Source organism: Hyaena hyaena, unplaced genomic scaffold (genome assembly GCF_003009895.1).
Source record: "Hyaena hyaena isolate Hyena2069 unplaced genomic scaffold, ASM300989v1 scaffold_55, whole genome shotgun sequence".
In the NCBI taxonomy this organism is placed as follows: domain Eukaryota; kingdom Metazoa; phylum Chordata; class Mammalia; order Carnivora; family Hyaenidae; genus Hyaena; species Hyaena hyaena.
Genome location: NW_024080687.1, coordinates 723,198 through 731,548, shown reverse-complemented (window position 1 = coordinate 731,548; position 8,351 = coordinate 723,198).

The following is an 8,351-nucleotide window of genomic DNA, read 5'->3' as shown; positions in this document are numbered from 1 at the left end:
GTCAAGGATCCTTGTGAACAGAGCGAGCCTCCTGGTGCTGAGGGGAGCAGGTCTGCCCCGTGTAACGGGTACTGTGGCGGAAAAGCTCTGACCGAAAAGGACATGGCATCTCCTTTGGCGACTAGATCATGGAGCCAAGCAAGATGCTATCTGGGCTTGTTGGTCTCAGAAAGAAAGATCGCCTTGAAACAATTTGGGCAGGAAGGCAATAGAATTCTTTATTTCTTGGCACGAGAATGAATGAATCTTTATCCCAAATGCAAAGCAGGCTTGAATCCAAGGACAATAAATGGTGAGACAAGCATTCCAAGAACAATCACGGGCTTTCTCTGTGTGCTCGCAGTAAAAACAGTCCCACAGGGCTTCAAAGAGATATGTGGACTTCTTTTTCTCTTTTTAAGTAAACAAAATTAAGACAGAACAAGCACTTCCTACAGCTGTGGATGCCAGAATTTCTCCCTACCCTATCCCAATCCTGACCCCAAACCAAGGAGCCCTCATCTTTTCTGGTTTAAAGCAGTGTGTTCACATAGTGACCTTGAGGTTGAAGATGGAGTTATCCGGGCGTCCCATTTGAAAAGCAAGATTGAAATATTCTCCAAAGCATAACGAACTTTCCTAACCCCCCTGTGGCTCACTGCCTTTTTCCTATTCTTTGAGCATAAATACATGTTTTTGAACAAACCCTAATATTGATCACGTCTGTTTACGAACTAGATAAACTTGAGGAGAGTCGGATGGTTTACGACGAAAAGTGTGCACTGAGATACTCTGAATTGTGTGCTCTTTGATGCATTTTAAAACTTAGTTTTCATTTATAAAATAAGAAATAAGTGAATGTGGTCTTCCAGTACAACGGAACATTCCAGCCTTCTTTTAGCTCAGCTTTCAACTCCTGAAGGAGAAGCTTTATGCTAAAAAATTTGCCTGTAAAAAGCTGTTGCTGGTCAGGATGGGACCTGGAGTCAGCTGCCCCTTTGTTTTCTACTTCCTGTCAGGCTGGCAGAGTGCCACCCCGTGAAAAGTCTTGTCTTTGTAGAGGCCGCCAAGGCTCTCTGTAGAGTCACCCCTTGCCACTTCTCAGAAATCACTCCTGAGTCAGGGAATTGCAAATAAAGATTGTTCCACATCACATGATCCCCTCCTCCCACAAACATCCCTCTTTGAATCTCATGGTTTACATATTCCCACAAGGTCAAGTCAAGGACATCTGGTCACATGCGGAGTTATGGAAATAGCACACATAGGGCTGGCCATGCAACAAACTCAAAGATGAAACATTCCTCTAATTCCATGTAGGATGTCACATGGGACTGATTCCCTTTGAAAGAGAGCTGTCCTTTTCCCAGAGCATGACCCAAGTGTGACCAATTCTTTGGGGCAGACAGTTCCTGTTCAGTTTCACGAAATTTCTGCCCCGGATCTACCATTTGCTAAACACGAAGGTCACAAAAGACATTGGAAAGCAGGTCTGGGCCTGAGGGATCTTACAATATGGACAAAAAGACAGGAAACACACACCCACAACATAGTTTATTGATTCATTCCTCCAGTGAACACATTTTTATTAAGAATCCTACTTTGTGGCAAGCATTGCGTAAGATATTAGAGAAATAACAGAGAAGTAAGTCTTGAACCTGTCCTTAAAAAGCTTGCAGTCCACCTCATGGAAACAGGCCCATCCATAAACATAACCTCTATTAAAAGGGAATGTGTCGGGCCATTGATAGGGACCAGAATGACTTGGACATTCAGCAAATGCTGTAGGAGGTCATTACAGATGAGATGAGCACATGCAACAGAAATCAGGGCAAACTACATGGAAAGGTAAGATTTGATGTAACTCCTAAAGGATGGTTAGCATTTGGACAAGTGGAGAGAAGAGGTGAGGCCATTCCAGGAAAAAAGACCATCGGAGATTATGAGGAGGGCAGTTCCCAGGACAGGGTGGAAATAGCAACAGCCGAAGTGCATGACTATGCAAGCTTGCGGTTCTTCAAAGCAGAAAAGTATCCAGCCCCACCCTGAGGCAGTTGGCCACAAAAAAGTTATCAGTAAAATGATGATTAAAATATAACACAGACATATATGTATAACTCATCCAGCTCTGCCACTTTTTGGCTGTACATCCTTGGATCAGTTATTTACCCTCTCTGAGCCTCGGTTGCCTTGTTTGAGATGATAATCCCCACTAGATAGGATTACTGTGAGGACTAATGGAATCATACACGAAATATGTTAGAACAGTGCCTGACCCGTGGTAGGTGCTTCAGAAATTGATATGATTATTAAATACAGGAAAAAGTACTGGGCAAATATGATAATAATAGCTAGCATTTACTGAGTGCTTACTATGTACCAGGGAATGTTATACATACTCTACAAGCGTTAGATACTTTCACGTACACCAAAATGTTAACAAAGGTATCTCTGGGCAGGTGAGGTATCAAGAGATGGCTTGGAAAGATTTCTCCCCACACTTTTTTTTAAATGTTTTTTAAATTTATTTTTGAGAGAGAGAGAGACAGAGCACGAGCAGGGGAGGGGCAGAGAGAGATGGATGCGTGGCTCGAACTCGTGAACCGTGAGATCATAACCGAAGCAGAAGTTGGCCTCTTAAAGGACTGAGCCACTCAGGCGCCCCTCCCTCACACTTCTTAAAACTTCCATTAGCGTCTGTTTAAGGTAAGACCGAGAGGCAGAGCCTGAGACAAGGATTACAGCCCGTGCGATGCATTGATGCAACTTTCATGAGAAAGGGAAAGAGAGAAGAGGACGGGGTAGGGAAAGTCACTAGACAAGAACGCAGCCTCACTGGGGAAGCACTGGAGTGTAAATTGTACCATAGCATCAATTCTGCCTGGAGGGAAGGAGACCACCTTTTTTTCCCCAATCAGTCACTGGCTGGAGGCTGCCCCTGGGGTGGGGGTGCTGGACATGACCTCCCTTGTGACTCCAGCCAGAACAGGGCAGTTCTCTGGAGAAGGAAGCAGCTGTAAATGGTTAGCAGCCCACATTCACAGCAGCTGGAGGATCCATGCACTGGCTGGATAAAAGGGATTTGGGCTCTGTGTCGGAAACCACCCCAAACTTAGTAACTGAAAACAACAGCAATCATTTATTTTCTTTACAAATCTATAATTTGAGCAAGGTTTGTTTGGGACAATTTGTGTCTGTGCTCCATGCTATTAGCTGGGGCAGCTTGAAAACTTGGGGGCAGAGTGGTGGGGGACACTCTGGAATTGTCACCATGACTCGATTTAAAGAAAGTATTTAGCACGTGAAGCTTTAACACACCTCCCTAGTTGTCAACTTCCAACCAGTTCATTGTCTTTAACCTCTTCCTACACAAAAAATTCTGAAGCCACCACTATTCTGAGTGATGCAATTATGATGCACTATCATTTTTAGTAATAATAAATGTTGGGGCACCTGGGTGGCTCAGTCGGTTGAGCGTCCAACTTCAGCTCAGGTCATGATCTCACAGTTCGTGGGTTCGAGCCCCGTGTTGGGCTCTGTGCTGACAGCTAGCTCAGAGCCTGGAGACTGTTTCAGATTCTGTATCTCCCTCTCTTTCTGACCCTCCCCTGCTCACGCTGTCTCTCTCAGAAATAAATAAAACATCAAAAAAAATAAATTTGGCTTCACCAGTAGATGATGTATTATATAAAGGGCCATAGATTTAGAAAAAGTTATAAAAATAACGTGCTGATGGAGTGTGGCTTTGGTAAAGGATTGGTAAACTCTCCCACAGAATCAAAATTGTAGCAAATTAGAAGACTACTCTACCCACTGTGTATCAGGAATAAAGTTCTCTATGTTGGGAGATGATTGTCTTTATTTTTTATTGTTTTTTTTATCTGATTAGAAATTAATACATGCTGTGGCAGCCAATATTGATTGCCTATACAAAATTCCCCACCTTCTTGTTTTATTTTGAAAGAGAGATGGGGAGGGGGGTGGAGAGAATCTCCAGCAGGCTCCACGCTTAGCTTGAAGCCAGACACAATCTCACAACTATGAGATCATGACCTGAGCCAAAATCAAGAGTCAGACACTTAACCAACTGAGCCACCCAGGTGCCCAATTCATTTTCTCTTTTTAACATACTTTTTTTATTGAAAATATTTTTAAGTTGGGGCAACATTTAAACTTAAAAATTGACAAAATATAAGAATATATGCAGTGAAAGGGCACCTGAGTGGCTCAGTCAGTTGTGTGTCTGACTCTTGGTTTCCACTCAGGTCACGTTCCCAAGGTAATGGGACCAAGTCCCACTCAGCTTGGAGCCTGCTTGCGATTCTCTTTCTCTCTCTTTCTCCTTCTCCCCTGCCCACATGCTCTCTCTCTCTGTCTCTCTCTCTAAAAATAATAATAACAACAAACAAAAGATATGTGGTGAAGTCTTTTTTCCAGCCCAGTCATCTGCCCAGCTCCCACAAATTTTCTTAGCATATCTTTCCAGATTTTGTTGTGTATCAGGAAAATAATATAAATGTAGGTTTTCCTTTTTGTCTTCCTTTTACATAAAAGGTTGGTTATTTTTCATATTCTAATATACACAGCTTACCTTTGTTGTGTATATCTTGGAGATCTTTCCACATGAACTCATGGGCATGGATATATCTGTGATACATGTAAACGTATTAGATTACCCTCTGAAGAACTTTCCAACAGAACATATTTTCAAGCATGTATTTTTAGAGGTTTGATGGGTGAAAAAAAATGATATCTTTGTGTAATTTGAATTTATATTTATCTTACTCAGAATGATGATAGGAAGTATGCTATGTATTTAAGAGTCCTTTGCATTTCCTACTTTCTGAACTGCCAGGTCCTCTCCTTTACTCAGAATCCTATTGGATTGTTGGTCTTTCTTTTATTAATTTCTAGGAGCCCTTTATAAGTTAAAGAAATTAGCACATTGGCAAATCCCATTCTGCTTCCCAACCCTACATTTGTTTAGATCCTGGACTACTTCAAACATTCTGCTTCCCAACCCTTCATTTGTTTAGATCCTGGACTACTTCAAACATCCTGATACACATTTACTATAGAAAACTTGGAAAATAGGAAAAGAAAAAATAACAATCAGCATAATCCCTTGCAAGGGATCTCAGAGCTGAATTAAACATAAAACTTTTCTAGACCTATTTCTTTAAGGAGATGAGAGTTGCAGAAAAGAGGGGGAGAAAAGGAAGGGAACATTTACTGAGCACCTGCTAATGCCTGCTAATAGTATTTTATTGATGTAATCCCATTTATAGCACTTTATTTCCATTGCATAGCTAAGAAATTTGAAGCTCAGACAAGTTAAAAGAAACCAGACCAAGATCATACAGCCAGTAAGAGGCGGGACTGGGGTTCCAACTTAGATCTGTTAGAGCCTGCAATTCCTTCCCTTTCTATAGCTTCTATTGCTTCCTTGCCACCTGTGTTTTAAAGTAGGCTGTTACATCCTTGAAGATCAATACCAGCCAACAGAATCAAGAGGAGAGCAGTCTTAAGAAAGATGACAAAGACCTTGTTGTTGTTTTGAATACCACTAGAATTCATTCACTCTCAGTTCTGGAACATTCAGAGGTCTGGAACTGTCACATTCATCAGGAAGTAAGGCCCAGCTGGCTGCCGCTGGCTCCTGGCCATGCGTAGACAACCCTTGGCCATTTGTCTATGGTCCCAGGGGGGCCTGCTTCATGTTAAAATCCTGGCAGTGGGCCTCACTCCACTGTATAATTGTACTGGCCATAGCAAGGCTGACTAAATCCTCTTGATGCCTCTGCTAACTCCATGGGCCCTGTAGGCTGGAAGGGCCTAGAAACAGAACAGGGCGCACCCAAAAGTGCAATCCAAAGGCTGGAGGCTCCTCTGGCTCCTTAAAATGAGTAAACATTTCACTGTCAAATTGTCAACATGCCAATACAGGCAAAGCTTTCTTCTGGGCTAGAATAGGATGTTAGAACTAGAATTGACATCAGCGTTTCCCTAATACAGCTTGGAGAGCCCTAAGATGATGGAGGAGCTTTCCATAAAGGCCCCTGTGGGGGATCGAGGGTGGTCACACCCCAAGTTCAACCAGATCAGTTCTACGTCTGCCTGTAGCTGCCACATAAGGTCTACTTGGAGAAAGGGCTCCCAGCGGAAACAAATGTGAGAACCACTTCATTTTAGTGGTGTAGAAACTGAGGCTCAGGGAGGGCTTAATGCAGGCAGGCACATGGGAAGTCAGTGGCTGGACTAGGCTTCGTGGCTCACGTGGCAGCCAAAGCTCTCTTTCTACTCTCTGGGCTCCATTATCACACAGAGTCCCCTGTTTCCTTTGTGCTAGGTCTTCATTCTATGGATTTACAGCCAGCTATTCCCCCAGACCCTCAGTTGTAAATCAACACATCCTGAATTCTCAAAAGCCCTCTGTGTAGCAAGCTTTCACTAAAAGTGTTCTTGGCTCTTCCCTCCTCGGCTGCGTTCACAGCACATCCTTCTCTGCGGCACGCCGGGCTGTGCCCTGTCGAAACCAAAGACGAAGGAATGATGTGCCCACCTCTGTACTCCCACCGACACATCCTCCCAGACTTTGAACCAAGTAGAAACATGGGTGAAGGTTCTACAATTAAAAAATTTATCTATACATAAAGTCGTGTGATGCCCTGTTTGTTTGCTCAGCATTACCAACCGTCATACACGCACTGGGTCTGCAGACGCAGGAACCAAGGGCTGATTGGAAATGGCCGTCACTGCAGAACAGTAACTCAGGGTCATGATACAGACAGGCAGCAGCAGCTTGCTTTTATGTAAAGTTTTTGATTTTTTTGTTCATGGTGGATTGTTTTTCATGAAATTTGATTAAGTTTGGTGTTAAAATTTGTATCTTTGATAAAAATAATTCATGGTTGCTTGATTCTTGATTCTTGAGATTTTGGGGGGCACTCCTTCAAATTTTGTGCCTCCCACACCTGACCTTATTCCAGTGCTCTCACTCACTTGCATGGTCTCGACAGCATCTCCCATCTGGGGCTTCCTGACCCCGTCTAGTCCTTTATAGAACCCAAAAATACAATTGCCCGTGTAGCCAGCCAGTATTTTATCTCTTTCATTCTCCTTGAAAATCTGAAGGCTGACACTGTCATTTTGTTAGTAGAAACTCCCAGAATAGCATGTTTATTTATTTTTTTACAGTGAAGTATAGTTGACATAATATTATATTAGTTTCAGGTGTCCAGTGTAGTGACCTGGCAATTACATACATTACAAAATGCTCAACATGATACATCTATGTATGTGTGTACATATATGTATATATGTAGTCATGTGTACATATATGTAGTTATATGTACAATGTAGGTATATATATGTAGTCACCATATAACATTACTACAATATTATTGACTACATTCCCTTATGCTCTGCTTTTCATCCCCATGACATTTATTTTATAACTGGAAGTTTGTACCTCTTCATTTCCTTCACCTATTTTACCCGTCTCTCCATCACCCCTGCTGTCTGATGACCAGCTTGCTTTCCATTCACATTCTTATTTTATTATTTATCTTAGCCCTCTCCACCCACTCTCACCAGCTCCAATAAAGAATTCTCCCCCAAATCAGAATTCTTTTTTGGAAAGGGCTATGTTCTCCCTCCACCTAGCAATTCCTCCTCTTATGCTGCTGAATCGGAACGAGGGCAAGACTTGGTTACCTTTAGGACAGAATCAGACATATACATTCTAGAAAACTACATGAAGGAGTTTCCAAAATGTTCACACGTGGTTTGAAGTTCCTAGTTTCATTTGTCTCCCCCAAATTACTTCAGTCATTACCGTTCCTTGTTTAGACAAAAGGAATTTGGGGCTGTCCTAGTATGTACTTTTCAGGCGCCTTCACTCCCTCACAGCTATTGATTTTGAAGCAACCAACACTGACTCAGAAACCATCTGCTAATAAAGTGTGTGGTCTGTGAACAAACTGAAGGACTGGGCGCAAATAAGTTGTGCAATGCCCCCTGCTTTGCAACACACCAACACAGGTGCAAAAACACAAGGTTGAAGAGGGTCAGGAACGTGGTTTTGCCCTTTTCCTTCTTCTAGCAATATCTTAGAAATGTGGTTAGCAACCTGCTTAGCCATTGGCTTACCCAAATTAGTCCAAAGTGGCTGGCTGTGGTTGGCTATGACTGGCATTCACTTCCCAAAGCCTTACCAGCCTTCTCTCAGTGGTAGGGCAACCAACTGCAGAAATCAGGCTGACGCACCAGCATCCTGAGCTTCTTCCACCCTCTCCACCTTCCACTCTACTGACTCTGCCCATTTCTGTTTATGTGTCCTTAGTTTTGCTCACATCATTAAATCTGGGATG